At 37.2% G+C, this 15,674-nt stretch overlaps 1 non-coding gene across 1 annotated transcript; it reads right to left on the reverse strand.

Annotated features, from left to right (window-relative positions):
• Positions 1–8,959: 8,959 nt before the first annotated feature.
• On the reverse strand, positions 8,960–9,033 carry Trnan-guu. Its single transcript has one exon. It is a non-coding gene; the product is annotated as a tRNA-Asn (tRNA).
• Between the last annotated feature and the right edge of the window lie 6,641 nt (positions 9,034–15,674).

Here is a 15,674-nt window from a genome sequence, read left to right on the forward strand (position 1 = left end):
ATGATTCCACCTTACCGTCCTTCATGCAGCTGGTGCAGTAAGGGTCTCCCACCAATAGCGAGAGATGTAACGTGTTTACTGCCATATCTATGTAAACAAAAGCGTCAGTGTTGTCTGGCTGCAAAATAATTCTCATGCCCATATCGTCACTAGACACGAAGAAAGGCGCGAGTTCAAAAGTTGAACTCTTGAAAAACTCTTCAGCGATAGCTTAAAGGTGAGACCCTCAATGACACGACATTTTAACAAATATTTCCTATTTGTCTTTTGTTTATTTAATATTTATTATTTCTTTTATGTATAAGCATATAAATTCATATTTCAAGCTTTGTGCAAAAATTATAAAAAATCTGCAAACTTGCAATTTTTTAATCAGATTTTTTAGAAATTTGTTGAGTATGCAGTTTTATAGCCCATTAAATTATGGTGTAAAAGTGTAAGTTTTATGTTACTAAAAATCTCGTTGATTTATTTTTTTATTTTTTTTAACGCATTTTCTTCCGCATACCGGGAGTGGTGAGTAGCGCACCTGAAAAGGGGCTTAACATAATATTTCATCTGCAACTGCGAATTTTTTTTGTTCATTGTACGGCAGCAATTCAGGGAAACCAATATGCGGAGACAAATCAATTTGGGCTTTGCAACGATCCTGTGTGATATAGAAGGGTGTCGGCTTAATGAAATCAAACTGACATTTAAGTGAGCACTGACTACATTACGCCGGTTTGGGACTTCAATATTAAGATACCTATTAGTGGTAGAGGGTTCAAAGGTTGTGCAAGGCTCCAGAGCCGGTCTCCACTTGGTGGAGCTGCAGATCTCCCAGTCCGTTCGCCTGCCGAACTGCCTCATTGTCTACCAAGTAGAGATCTGCATTATACAGAAGGTGGCTTGCCTTTTACTGAATAGCACGGGAAGCTACTATCTTTGTCGATAGTGAATTAGCCGTGGGAGTAATGGAATCTTGGTAGCGAAATCAGGGTTTGTATGGAAATATAGTGCCACTTTGGAACATAGAAATATTAAAGGCAACTTGTCAGCTGATGAGATGGCCAGATCTTTACTACCACCCTTTAGTGATACTAATGACTTGGGTAACAAGCGGGGGGGACTGTGGGATCTCAAGATTATTATGGCCGTGGTAAATACAGAAGACATTCTGAAACTTACTGCCGTCATTATAGGACATTGTACTATTGCATCAATGCTCCACCTATGGCCAATACCCCCTGCAGAAGATGCCGCGATAAAAATGAGGAGTAATTATTTGCCCGCTTTCTCTCTGTCACTGTTCGGGCCTAGAGTCGAAGCGTTTCTGACACTTTGGATGACACTTCTTTAACATTCTGACGGGGATACCGGAAGTAAAACGCTCCTCAATTTCATTTGGGGCGGCAATTGGACCACTAGGTTTATGCAATGGAAATATGTACCTTAATTTCCTTCTAAATAGGAACCCCGGTTAGGGGAAGGTGTCTCCTCCTTAAAATATGCCCTCCTAATCTAACCTAACCTTTGCTGGCGCTAGTTTAAAACGCCAAGTCAAACATAGTCCATATCTATCTGATCTTTCCAGTGCAACCACCAGCTGATGTAACAGTGAACACTTTCAGGACTGGATCGTCTGCATTCATTCGGACTACCTGTCCTAACCAATTAAGCCGCTATACTTTAATCAATGTCGTTGTAAAGTTCCAACAGTTCATCGTTCCATCGTCTGCGCTAGTTAGCCTCACCAACCAACAAAGTCACGTACATAAATCTTCATCGGAATAGACACTTATAAGGTGTGATTTTCGTCCGTCGCGAGAGGTCTTCACTGCCCATTTGACTGCTCAGTCTAAAGCATTGTCAAAGTCGAAGTTCTCTATCACTTTAAGATTAAACCTGTCAACATTGTTCGATGACCGGAATTACTTTGTTTTTCCCTCGTTAATCGCCAGTCCTACAGCTTCCTAGCCTCCTAGCTTCTCTGCTTAATTCAATAAGGCTAGTCTTAAAGCAATCAGACAGTAGGCAGTCACCGGGTCTGAAACTATGTATGCTATTAAACAGAACGGCAAGGTCAACGGTTGGCTTTAGCCAGATAATGCGGTAGTTGGCGCAAATGGGGGAGTTAACCTTCTAATGGATAGTCAGTCGTCAGACATGTGTTCATTCAACCATAATCGGCATCGGAGATAAAGCATGTACCATAACAACTCCGACAGACCTTCATCTCCAGCAGCATATCTCGTCATAGTCGCGCGATGGGACATCGATTCCATCCTCCTCAACTGCGGTTCGCTTCATTGCTGTTACCATTCAACGGGTTTGAAGAGTGTTCCCTCCATAATTTCAGTACATTCTGGACATCGGTCATCACTTTACCGTTGTTGATACCGTTGACGGTGAGCTTTCCTTGGTTTGTAACAAAATAGTAGTGCGAGTCCATGTTTGGTCCTTGGATCGTACACCTGCCGAAAATACTGGAAGCATGCCTTCCATCGAGCTGGAGATGGGCATGTAGCTTGAACCTAGTGCTGCATACTGTATCGGGCTCCGTTGAAGTCAAAAAGATCACTTTGTTAACGTATGTTTTGCTGTGAAGGATGAATATGTGGACTATGGGATGAAAGGTATATTCCTTGCACTCCCTGCCATTGAAATCATCATTGTTAAGCTGACAGCGCCCTTCTCTTTCGTCTGAGCTCGGGCGCAAGTGAGCGACATGTTGAAGAATCCCACATCCATGCGGCTTGCGGCGAGACACTCGTCCACTGGCGTGAACGTTACTACTCAGCGACGAAGTCTCTGTTGCACCACAAATCCAATACCGAACTTGCCCTTATTTAAATGACAGCTGCAAGAGACGTCGAATGGCTCCAAGGAATTTCTTGGATGGCGGTGATGTCAGCTTTAGTTTTGCGGAGGACATCAATTAGACGGCCAGAGACCGTTTACCATTCGGACAATCGCCGTGGTCGTCACGTTTTCCATGACCGGGCTCAAAATCCTTTAGTTGATTTCGTCAAAATTACTACTCTTCGGAGGGGGAATAGAGTCAGTTAACCATTTTTTAATAAATGGGGTAACTCCTGTCCTCACCTCCAGATATGCTGGATTTGAGCCCGGTCATGGAAAACGTGACGACCACGGCGATTGTCCGAATGGTAAACGGTCTCTGGCCGTCTAATTGATGTCCTCCGCAAAACTAAAGCTAGAGATAGAGATTTTCTAGACTAGCCGTTTGAATGCCAAGGCGGATTCATATTTTCAGCTCACAAGTTCTCTCTCACAGAGAGAGAACTATAACAACAACCACATGGAAAAAAGTTCAGAACTAGAACGATGAATCCGTGCTTGCGTTTTTAGGCTAAATTTTGAGCTGCCTCGCGAATTCTGCGTTCCTCCAGTTGTTCTGGGGAAAAAAGGTACTCGGCCGACTGTTGGGCGGACGGAAAAAAACATTTCTGGCCCCTCACAGGCTTTCAATGAGGGTGGAAAACAGGGATGGTAACTAAAATGCTGTCTTAAGGGGGATCTGTAAAGGGGGATAGCGAAGCAGTTCCGAACCAGGGCAGCTTAGATTGTCAAGTGGATAAGGTACCTATGAGTAAAAGTCACTGGTCCCGACATTGATGCGACAACCGTGGCCGAATTTGTAAGATACATTAAGGGTAGGGTCAATAAATTAAGCAAGACTTTTTAACCCTAAAGATCCATTAAAAACCTGAAACTGTTATTCCACTTTCTCACTTCTCGTTTACAACTTAGATTCCCAGGTTATGACTAAGTATGTATGTATGTACATACTTTCGAGTTCGAATAATTATTCTTTCCCATTCGGTTTGTTTCTGTTTTCCCCTTCATGGAATGCAAAATATGCGCATAAATTATAACAAAATGAGTATCAAAACTCAAATATTTAGATCTGTATCTTCGAAAGCGAAATACACATCAAAAATGCCAAAATAAAGCAGTAAAAAGGAAGGCACGAACGAACAAGCCAGGCTAAGCCTTACATACCGTCGAAGGCCACCCGCCGCATTAAAAATTTAGCGCTCGCTCGTCTGCTGCGTGCTAAAGGCGATTGGGAATTGATGACGTGTAGTTGTTGTATTTGGTGTTTTGGCGCATCGACGATGCTTCCCATGTGGTAGCGATGGCGGAGGCGGTGGTTGCGGTTGTGGTGAGCCAGAACCAGAATAGAATGTTGCATGCCAAACGATGCGAAAAATGCGACGAGACGTGACGACACGACAACCCAAAGCGAGCATCACAGAGAGGCAACAAAATGGATGAAATTGAAAATGAAATTAAATGCAGCAAACAAAAAAAAAAAAGATGAAATAGAATTAAATGCAGCAATGCAACAAGAATAAATTGAATAAAAATTGGGCATACACACATGCGAAAAAATATACATAACTATATATGGGTATATACATAGGTACTTGAATATGTGTGTACATACAAATTACAAACGAAAGCGACACTGAAGTTGGCTATTTGGTTGGCAAGGGCGGGAAACGCGTCGGAAGTGCGCGCATTAAAGCCAGAGATGATAGTCTGCGGCATATTCACACGCTTCCAACGCCAAAGTTGCGCTGTTTGAGTACATTTCCCCCCTCAGTTTCATAGTTCGCTTAGTACTCGATGAGTGGCAGCAAATTTTGTGCAATTGGAGTTGTTGTTGTGGCAAGTGCATTGCTTTTTTTGCCCGCAGCGATGTAATTGTAATTGCTAGTGTAATATCTGTTGGGTTTGTTTTATAAATCTATGTATGTATATATGTATGCATTTTGGTACCCGACTTCCGTTTGCAATTTCAATTTCATTTTCTGTATTTCTATCCGTTCTATTCTGCGCAGTATATTCCTACATTTAAATTATCTGACACCGAAAATAAGCAACTGCAAGCGGAAACAAACAAAATGCAACAAAAATGAACAAAAGAGATTTGTTAATTTTGTATCTAATTGAAAAAAACGAGTTAAACAATTTTCCCTGAGCACGAAAATTGTACAATGACACCAGATTCGTATCTAAATGATCGCACAGCACTCGTGAATGTAATAAAATAAAGTGGCGATTAATTTTGCGGTAGAAAATTGAAAGAGTTTGTGGAATAATTTAGTACACGTGAACATTTGAAACACTTTGCCGATACATATGTACGGATTCTCTTAGTAAAGTGATTATCTACTTGTAATTAGCTAAATTGGGTCATGAACTTTGTGGTAAAGCGAAGGGAATTTTTTCCACTTTACCGAGTAGTTCAGTCAGATTAGACCTTAAACCTTAAACTCACACAGAACAAATTCTAGTTGTCCCCAAGAGTGCAACTATTCGCCTCTCAACATTCTTGTTAATTCGTGGCAGAAGAAAAAAAAAACAGTGTTCCGCAGTCTCCTTCTTTTCAAGGCAGGAATGGAAAATGGTAGTCAGCCATCCCATAAGTTGTCTGCAATTCTATCTGCCCCCTAAAAGCGGTTAGCTATCTAGACTTTCCGATATTGTAATAAATGCGAAATTTACCCATCTGTAACTGCATACCCAGAACAACGGCCATACCCCATTGCAGTGCATCAGAGCAGCCCAGCAGTACGGTGATCATTCTGTGGAAGCTTGGTAAAAATACTGACCACGCACAGACGCAAAGCTGATGATGGACTTTATCACGTGACATATTGACCTCCTTCTGCTTGAAACTTAATGGCGAGTATTGAACGATATAGAAGTGGCTTTCCAAGCTTCATGTACACTACATTGTAGACTTCTATTCTTAACTAGGTATAACTACATCGTTCACGACTCTCCTACCCTCAAGAAAGGCGTGAACACGGGACTATATGTGAGTCATTCTGATATATTTACTCCTCAATATTTTTTGGTGGTGAAATATATTTTTTTACATTCTTTATCGAAAAAAAGACACCTATTTTTAATTTCGTCATGATACTGGAAAATCTCGAAAAAAAATTCCCGGAGAAGTATCTTATTTCAATTGTTTGCAGTTAATAAACTATTTGTCGGAGAAAATCATTTAAGGTATCAAAATGTGCGTAGTTACCTCGGCTTTCGATGAAAGTGTGAGATAGATTAAAATAAAAAAGTTTTTGCATTAAAAAATGGCGTTTTTTTATTTTTTATTAACTTTCGTATAAACTTTATGTAGGCAGGTATGAAAAATCTCGTAACATCTACTTTTTTGGTCTTTCCATTCTCAAATTTTTACAGCTTACTACATAAAGTTTGACAACTATTCAGGTTTGAAAAAAATAAAAATCAAACATGATGAAGTTAATAAAAAAAAAATAAAAAAATGCGATTTGTTAATGCAAATATTTTTGTATTATAATCTATCTCACACTCTCATGGAATGCCGAGGTAATTACGTACATTTTTATACCTAAAATGATTTCCTCCGACAAATAGTTTATTAACTGCAAACAATTAAAAAGAGATACTACTCCGTGAGTTCAAAATTTCTGGATTTTTTTCGAGATTTTCGAATATCATGACGACATACAGTGACGAGCAAAACTGTAACATGGTGTGACACTTGTTAACTCAGCCATCGCTATATTTCCAAGTTCTAAAGACTTACATCCTTTTGTTGTATATTCTTGTTGGTACATCCCTGCTCCCTCTCTCATAACGATTTGAAGTCAATACAACAACAATTAAAAAACCAGCAGACAAAAATGTAAATTGAGGCAGATGTTACAGTTTTGCACTCACTCTCAGTTTTGCATTTGACAGTTATCTGTTACTTAGTTGGAAGTCAGATGACTTTTTTCTGTATTGTAATTTATTGAAGAAGTGATCACCAGTAAATAATATAGTTAATCAGGAACCATAAATATAAATAATAGATTTACTGCAGAAAGGCGGGACCGCACGAAAAGTGGCAAACAATTTTGGAATTTGCTACTTGAAAATGTTAAGACTGAGCAAAAATATAGCCTAAAGTCTTGTGAACTTAGTAACAAATAGCGATGCAGCCACTATTACAGAAGCACTTAAGGTATTAAACTTTAACGCAAATCAATGGACAGCGAGGCGAAGAATTCCCAAATTGAGCGCAAAGGCATCGTAAAGAAGAAAAAAGCAAATTTGATAAAAATACATGTGCGAGTGCGGCAGCATTTTGCTGTATCGCACGAAAACCGAACCCTTTCCTATTGGGATATGTTAGACCGTTCAGAATGCAATAAAAAACATATTTTTAAGTTTCAATTGAAGGTTATTTGGTCCGAAAAGACTAAATTAATCGCTTTCAATCAGATGGCCTCGCATGGTATTGGGTAAAAGACCCAAATTAAGCCCATGCGCAGCATGTAAGGCAAACTGTGAATCACGGTGGTCGGTCAATAATAGTTTGGGGTTGTATTTAAAAAATTTTGTTTGTCCGTTAGTACATATTATGCGTAAGGAACAGTATCTGCGAAATTAACTAAAAGCACAGCTTAACAAGTATCAAAGTCCGTAAAATCGAGTACATGAGCTGTGAAAGCAAACTAAGGATATACATACCTCCAGAATTTTTGCAGAGATACAAATAAGGTATGCCAAATTGTTTCCAGGAACTGACACAAGCAAAAGAGTACTGAACATTGTGTCAGTAGTTCTCTTTTTTCGTGAAAATTGTTAAAAAGTTCTAAAAAATGTATGAGTGCAAAACTGTAACATCTGCCTTAATTTACATTTTTGTCAGATGGTTTTTTTATTGTTGTTGTATTGACTTCAAATCGTTATGAGAGAGGGAGTAGGGATGTACCAACAAGAATATACAACAAAAGTATGAAAGTTTTTAGAACTTGGAAAGATAGCGATGGCTGAAGTAAAAAGTTTTACACCATGTTACAGTTTTGCCCGTCACTGTAAAAAATAGGTATCTTCTTTTTTTTCGATAAAGAGTGTAAAAAAATATACTTCACCCAAAAAAAAAAAAATATTGAGGTGTAAACATTTTATGGAATGACCTATAGACATATTCACCCTCATTGCGAGAGTCGTGTCGAATGCAAGTCGTTTTTCGATAGTCGAATCGTATAGAAAATCTCACGTCATTGCCTAAAATTTCCACTCGACTAGTGTATTAAAACGGGAAAACTTGGCAGCACTGTATAGTTTTCGACGATTTTCGTCGCTTACTTATTTCAGCACGACAGTAGACAATGCCAATGTTGTCGAGTCGTACAATTTAGCTTAATTTACGACTTACGCAATGAGGCTGATTATAGCATTTCTGAAAAATTTGTCTTAGGGTGATTCAGCACGACTGCAGATGTTCGCAATAGTGCTATTGATTCATGCGCTGTGCCACATATGGTCCAAGTCCATGCCATACAAGTTTGGTAATCATGTCATGATAAACGCATGCTCCGCATGCCCAAAAAACTACAACAAACAGTGACTCGATGTGGGAGCGTTGTTGTTTGTAACGCATCCGTTAAGTGAAACTGTGCCACATTGTTCATGATGAGTTTTTTTTTTGGAAATCGGCATCAACATTTCGATCTCTTCAAGCGGTGTTCCACTGAGTATCGCTCCAAGGCTAAGCTTGCCAAAGACCTTTGTAACAATTCGCACACCGTCTTCAAAAGAATGTCAACTCAAAATTTGGCATTTTTGAAATTATACACTAAAAATGTACACAGAGCTTTTATTTACCTTTCAGCAAAAGCTGGAGCAAATTTTTGTTATAATTTGTTAAGGTAAAGTCGCCCTTGCCCATATGATTAGCATGTGCTACGAAATAGTTTTTCGCGTTTTCTGACGAACGTATTATTTTGAGTTGTGACTCTTTTGAAGACGGTGTGCGAATTGTGTAAAAAGAAATTAACATATCACAAACAAGTGCTGTCAAACATCTGGATACTATACATATATAAATGCTTTTATTAATCAAAAATATTTAACAACTTGATAGAAAAAAAACATTTGTTTGTACCAGCAAAAAATTAATTTGCGCCCCCGGGTGGGCTCGAACCACCAACCTTTCGGTTAACAGCCGAACGCGCTAGCCAATTGCGCCACGGAGGCTATATGCCCAGTGCTCGCCAAGAACACGCTACAATAACAGTCAAGACACAAACAACAATAACAATTGAGAATTAAGTTAATGTAGTAAGAATGAAAAAAAAATTGTGCTCAAGCGGCGACTAAAACGAGAGATAAAGTAAATGAAGTGAGCATTGGTTGTTTATGCTTGTTTGTACTTGCACATGTATGTTTGTATGTGCATGTGTTTATTTATGTATGTTGTCTGATGTGTAAGCGGCGATTAAATATAGAATTACAGCGTTGGGAAATATAAACAAAACAAGTATTTTAATAAAACAACAAAATAAACTGGGTGCTAAAAATAGACTCTAAATAAATTTACACTTTCTCTTTATTCATAGCGCACTTTACAATCGTTTGTAGATATATTTTGCCGGGCCCCAGGGAAGTTGTCATCGGCGGGGTTTTTGGATTGAAAACTTTTTTAAATAAACCGATATTTCAGTGGGTTTATTTACTATTACTTTTAAGGACTTAAACGAAATATGTATTTCACTAGCTGCGCATACATACATTAGCATATATGTAGGTAACTTACTTGGCATACAATATTATTATAGTTGAACTAAAATTTCGTAATTTTTGGTATATTTGCCTTTGGTCCCTAAAATGTGTTCTCAATAAAAAAAGATTCTGAAAAAGATTAGCTGGTCTACTCTGCGCGGGTAACAAACACTAGTTTGCCAGTAACTTAAGTTCCTGTTTCAGTTTTTGTTAATAACAAATTTTAATTTTTCAGCTACAAAATGTTTGGTAACATTCAGAATAGGGCTATGAACAGAATAAACATATTTTTATGTGAATTTAGTTAAAAAAAAAAATACTTTGTACTTCTCGGTCAGCAAAGTTCAGTGAGTAGTTGGTCGACCTTGGTTCATCTTAGAAGGGTGGTATCGGCACACAGAAGTTGTGTGTACTTTTGATGAGACGCACTTCTTTTTATGCACTAACCTTGAAAAGTAGAAAATAAATAAAATAAAATAAAACTTTTTAATATACCACGCTTTTATAAAGGGACTAAAAATTAGAAAATACTATTTCTCAGTCCCATAGAATTTGTTTTGATAACTTTTGATTTTGAAATTTTAGCAAAGGTCATTATAAATAATTTATGAGATTGAAAACGAAAAATGTGGAGCGCATGTAATAGACCTGAATTGATATGAAGTCCATTAAAAAAAAAAAATATTATTATAATATTTAGTACCTTTGATCGCCTTGTTGGATCCGCCACATTGAATTTAAAAAATCTGACTTCACATTCGTAATCAGCGACCTTAAGCACCTGTGGATACCAAGATAAAAGTCAATACGTTAATATTTATAAAAAAAAGTTTATCACATAAAGTTCTCCATGTTTTTTGAGTTTAGAAAAAATTCTGACGCGATGGATCAAATCGCACTCCAGATTCGTGTTCAGCGACACTATAAACATAGTCATTTAATTTTTTAATTTTTTCATTTTTTTTTTTATTACTCCGGGCTTGAAAACTGAGTTCCCAATTTTCTACTTCCTTTTCAAGGTTCAAGTGAAATGGGTTAGATAAGTGTGCCACAACTTTTTTTAACCGACTTCCAAAAAAGGAGGAGGTTATCAGTTCGTCGGAATATTTTTTATTTTTTTGTATGTATGTTACCGAATAACTTTGGACCACGTCAACCAACTTCGACAATTCTTTTTGCATCGGAAAGGTAGTGTCTCAGAGGTGGTCCCGTACTAATCTGGTTTAGATCCGATCATTGGATCATGAGATATATATATATATTTTTTTTTAATGAGAATTGGAGTAGTTTTTTTCCTAAGAATTACTTGTTTTCAAATGTCTATGCCCATATATTTCTTTACTTCTAAACAAGGCCTTGCCGCTATTCAAGCCACCAATCCGATCTTTGAGGATCCAAGGTTTTTGGATGAGCATAAGTTTCTTTTCGCTTGAGACGGGTGGAGTTTTGCGGCTTTACAGCCGTACCTAAATTAGCGCATTGAGCGTTTCGCTTGTATCCTTATCTCTCTATGACGCATTAAATTTGTATACGCCAGAAGAAGAGAGGCCGCCAGGCACAATGCTTGACGCGCTCATTTAGGTATGGCTCTTACTCTAGTGGAGATTAATCTATGAAATACCCACCATTCGTTCGGTAAGTATGGCCGTACGCCCAATTACTGTACAGATGGCATCTTCCGGGTCTGCTAATTGTGAACAGTGATGCCAGATTGTGGGTAATTTCCCTATTTTACGCTGAGCCAAAAGCACAATGGTTTTTTCAACCAAGTTATGGTTTGATTTTTCCATGGTCAATAAACCGATTGTAAGAAATGTGATTCAAGTTGAACATTTGAGAACAGATCCGTATGTATGGCAGTGGCTGTACGAGCAGAGGTGCTTGCTGTTATTGTTTGGCTTCCAGCAGTACAAATAATGCTGTAAGCGCGATACATAATTTTTACTTTTTTCTTTTTTTGCTTTTTCTTAATTACGACAAAGCCTCTGCGAAGTGCAGAACCAAATCAGACGACGAAGAAAATTGATTCAAGTTGAACATTTGAAGACATATTTTTAAAGCGGTTGTAACTGAGTGTGTAGAGATGCTTGCTGTTAGTAGCTAATCCCGTCAGAGTCAACATGTTAAAATGATAATAAACATTTTTGTTTTATATCTCGGAATTGTGAAAAAGCATCTGTGAAGTGCAGAACATAAATGTATTCAAACGAAAGATCGCCAACGAAAAGTTTGGTTAATGTAAACAAAATTGTGGTTAATATTACCAAACCATTGTTGAAAATATTAACCAAGGCATTGTTAATATTAACCAAAAATCACGCTGATTTCTTTTCAAGTTTGAATTTGGTAATATTAACCAATTTTTGGTTGACTTTTCTCTCAGTGTAGGGATATTTTGCATAAAAAAGTATTAAAAGAGGAAAAGGGAAAATTTCAAATAAAAAAGGATTTTCAGTTAACATAATTACCGACGCATATCTGATCAGTATGCAATAATATTCGACGTTCTTACGTAATTAATCGTTCTGAAGATGTGATGTGGAGTAAAATTATCTATAAGTATTAAAAATTACAAGTTTTTTTTCCAAATTTTGGTCCCGTTAACCAATTCAAGCGCTGAATAAGAAAGGATCTTTTCAATTGTAACTGGTGTTTGATGTAAAAGAAGGAACAAATTATCTGATGAAATGTTAAAGAGTACATGTACATATGTATATAAAATATCGGCTGCTTTTGAATCAAAAAAAGTCAAGTAACCAAAAATTATTTTCGCTTACACAATGCAAATAATTTGTAACTGAAATGCCAGTACGCATTCAACAAGAAAAAAGTTTTTTCAAAATCTTGGGTTTTAATAATCACTGACGCTAATTTTTGAATGCAGTAGATGTTTTTAAATTCTTTTAAGCCTTTAGTGAGTAATCTACCGACCACTGAATTTCGAAGAAAATTGTTTCAAGTTGAACATTTGAAGGCAGATTTATAAAGCGGCTTTAGCTGAGTGTGTAGGGATGCTTGCTGTTATTTGCTAATCCCGTCAGGGGCAACGTGTTGAACTGATTATAAAAAATTTTTGTTTTGTTTCTCCGAATTATGAAAAAGCATCTGTGAAGTACAGAATATAAACGTATTCAAACGAAAAAACCGACAACCAAAAGTTTGGTTAATGTAAACAGAAGTGTGGTTGAAAACATCAACCAAGGCATTCCTAATATTAACCAAAAATCACATTGATTCCTTTTCAAGTGTGAGTTTGGTAATATTAATAAATTTTTGGTTGATTTTTTTCCCAGTGCAGGCGCGCTGATTCTGTGAAGGGAACATTTTTCGACACATCTTTCCGATGTAAATGGAGGGTCATAGCATCGAAGTCGTTAAGGACCCTCCAGGGGAACGAAAAATGACACTGAAGATGGCACAAAGCTGAAACCGGTTTGTCTCCAAACCAAATTTGTCAAGAGTTGACGAAAAATTATTCCGCAAAACATCCTACAATTACGGTTGGCTCGTTTAGCGCAACCACCGCCTCTCTGCGCCTGCCTATGGGCTCTTCCAATTTCACAACTTTGTAGTGGTACCGGGTTGCCAAGACTAAATATTTTCTTGTACAGGTAACTTGGAGGGTCCAAATATTTCATAAGCCTTCCTGAGAATAGGCATAGCAATCCACCAAAATTATTTTTACGGGTTTTCACAATACATGAATATATCGAATACGAAAGAAAACAAGAAACGTTTGGAAATAGTAAATATTTAAGTTGTATTTTATTTTTTTTTGTCGAAGCAACTGGACTGGGCCGTAATCTATCAACGAATACACTCAGAAAAAGGTTTAGTTATAATAACCAAGATTTGGTTATAGTGACCAAGTGGCATAGTTGGATATGGCGAAATAAATATCTAGTTCACGAAAGTCTGCAATTTACTTGAGCCTTCTAGTTGGGACAAATGTATATTTGTTAATAATTACAAAACGACTACCTTGAGTGGACAATATTGTTAGTTGAATAAAATCATTGTTGAGCAAATATAAACAATGCTTTGGTTGATACAAGTTTTCAATTAATTTTATGAACTTGCTGTAGACGTGAATCAGCTAACCGTTTATTATTGGAGAAAAAGTTTCAGTTTGACACAAATAAAAATTTACTCGATGGTTGTTGTGTTTACTTCTTTTATTTGCATATATTAAGCATAAAAAATACAAACGTATTTACATAAATAGTTACTAGTGTAAATAATACATATGTATATGGTGGTAAGAATTTCCTAAAAAGAAACGATTAAACAGGAATAGTCGTGCGAAAACCCAGGTCAATATCTGCTGGAAGTGCTGGTTTAAGTATACTGCTTTTTCCTTGGCTAAATAGATACTTTCTAATTATAATTCACATGAATTATATATCCACTGAGAAACGCCAGTTGGCATCAAACTTTATATTTTTAAATAACCATACCCGCACCGAAACAACTCGCGGCGATGGCAAAACTGAAAGTGAGACAAACAAGCCTGGGCATGTCATACATAGCACACACTTTTCTTTCTCTACCCAGCGCAGTGATCGACATGCCATATCTTACTGAGCGCTCTGTAACCACACGCGTGTTTCACCCGTATACGAACAGCGGTAGCGGAGCAATGATTTCCACGCACACAGTCTCATTCATTGAATCGTTTTTATGCAATGGTCGGCATACTAGCGCATTCAAACGATTCAATAAGTGGGACTGTGTGCATTGCTTAGCTGGCGCTCTTCGTATGTGAAACACACATGAGGTCAGAGAGCGCTGATCATTATTTAGGGGGTGCTCATAAGCATGAATATATTCCGCTCTCAAACCAAATCGATCAACTAAGACTTGGTAACTATGACTAATCCATGTGTTGAAAGAAAGCTTATCTGTATTAGCAGAGCTTAATGGCATCCTTTTATGAACCATACTTTAAGTTGAATGGAATTTGTAGAAATATGCTTCAAAAAAATATTTATTAGTATTTACCAAACCCTTCAACTAAATTAACGATTTGGTACAACCTAGATGAATATTAGAAGCTTTAATATATTTAGTTATAATTACCAACCCATGGTAATAGTTCCCAATCCTTGGTCACAGTTCCCAAATGTTGTCAAAATTCGGGAACTAAATATCTTTAGTTGTCGAAACTAATCCTTTTTCTCAGTGTACAGCTATTTTATCCCAATAAGCAGAAAAAAACTACAGTATAAATTAGTAGCATAACGCATACGAGGCACTTGTTAAAAGAACAACTGACATTTATTTAAGCCGCTCGGACCGAAGAAATCTTTTCCGATTGCCTCAAGTCCATTTGCACCTAAATATTGAAATAAAGAATAGCAGAATCATACTCAACATGCTATATGTACATATCAAGTATGTATGTATGTACGTAAGTACTTGTGTGTATTTTGCAAGTAACCCTCGAAAAATTGGGTCAATGCAGTGGTTTAATGCACCACAAACAAACAACCGAACAACAACAAACTACTTATGCTTACAAACAATTCAGTGTTGCATTTGGCGTAGGCGTGTATGGCACGTAGCGCTACAACAAAGACAATAGGAACAAGTTAAAAAAGGGTTGTAAAATAGCAAGAAACAAAAAGTGCAATAAGGTAGGCACTAAAACAAAAAAAAAAACATACACATAATAACAGCAACTATGTTCATATACATTAGCGTGGGCCGAAAATCCGCTTTTTTAGAATTGTGATTGGTAATAGCAAAATTGTAGTTCCTTATGATCTAAACACAATCTGAAAAGAAAGAGGACAATTTTTGGTCAATATCTTAGGCTCGCCCAAGTCCATCAAAGTTCAAGTGCTACACATTTTTTTCTTAGCTTACCTCGATTCTCTACAAAAAAGGTCCATATACCAAATTATGTAGGACTAATACTTTCGGAGATACCTGCAATTTTAGTAAAAAAAAACGTATTTATTAATTTTTATTTTTTTGAGAACATTGAACTTTGACGGACTCGGACGAGCCTAAGATATTAGCAAAAAATTGTCGCCGTTCACACAGATTGTTTTTAGAGCATAATGAACCATATTTTTGCTATTACCAATCAAACTTCTAAAAAAGCGGATTTT

Source organism: Rhagoletis pomonella, unplaced genomic scaffold (genome assembly GCF_013731165.1).
Source record: "Rhagoletis pomonella isolate Grant_MI unplaced genomic scaffold, Rhpom_1.0 Rhpom_scaffold_01774, whole genome shotgun sequence".
Taxonomy (NCBI): Eukaryota; Metazoa; Arthropoda; class Insecta; order Diptera; family Tephritidae; genus Rhagoletis; species Rhagoletis pomonella.